The sequence below is a fragment of the Herpailurus yagouaroundi genome, unplaced genomic scaffold, assembly GCF_014898765.1.
Source record: "Herpailurus yagouaroundi ecotype Mexico unplaced genomic scaffold, PumYag 142, whole genome shotgun sequence".
Classification (NCBI taxonomy): Eukaryota; Metazoa; Chordata; class Mammalia; order Carnivora; family Felidae; genus Herpailurus; species Herpailurus yagouaroundi.
In genome coordinates this window covers 55,627,363-55,628,043 of record NW_024412397.1, presented here as the reverse complement: position 1 = coordinate 55,628,043, position 681 = coordinate 55,627,363, and the positions used below count along the sequence as shown (strand labels likewise).

Below are 681 nucleotides of genomic sequence, written 5' to 3'. Positions count from 1 at the left end.
CACACCCCACCAAGGAGATCCACTGGAGAGGACTTGAGAGCCCACAGTGTGGTGCCGCTACTAACCCATACATTCATGCTCTCTAACCGAGGTTCGGTTCCTGGATTGCCTGGTGATCCTTCTGTTCCCTAATCGGTTCTTTTCTTTCTCCGCTCATGGTATTTTTTTTTTTTTTTTTTTTTTTGGAATCTAATTTCTCTTTGAACCCACTCTGCTCTAACTTGATCTCTATTCTTGGCAAACGACTTTGACTTTTACTGTACTGAGAGCAAAGAAAAAGAGGCAGGGAACAATATAATGGGAATTCTCATGATTTCCTGTAGCCCTGTGCTTAATTCTATCAGTATTCCTGTTTCCCCCTTCTCTGTTCTCACTGTGGCGTGTGCGCCCTTCGGCAGCACAAAGACTAAAATTGGAAGGATACAGAGGAGATTTGCATGGCCCCTGGCAAGGATGACAGGCGGATCTGTTCTCACTGTGGCATAATGAGCCCCCAGCCCCACCTCAAGGCTTTATCTTCCCTCTTTTTTGCTGGATCTCCTCCAATTTCACCTTCTTAGGACCTAGTCTATTCATCATCTACTTTCCTCAGTCTATGTTAGTGTTTCCCTCTTTAAAGGAATCTCTGCCATGACCCCTAATTGCGTTCAGTATTTCCATCTCAACCAAAGAAACCCTCCC

At 45.1% G+C, this 681-nt stretch overlaps 1 pseudogene; it reads left to right on the top strand.

Annotated features, from left to right (window-relative positions):
- The first annotated feature begins 382 nt into the window (after positions 1 to 382).
- LOC121033281 (uncharacterized) lies at positions 383 to 459 on the top strand (annotated as a pseudogene).
- The last annotated feature ends 222 nt before the right edge of the window (positions 460 to 681 follow it).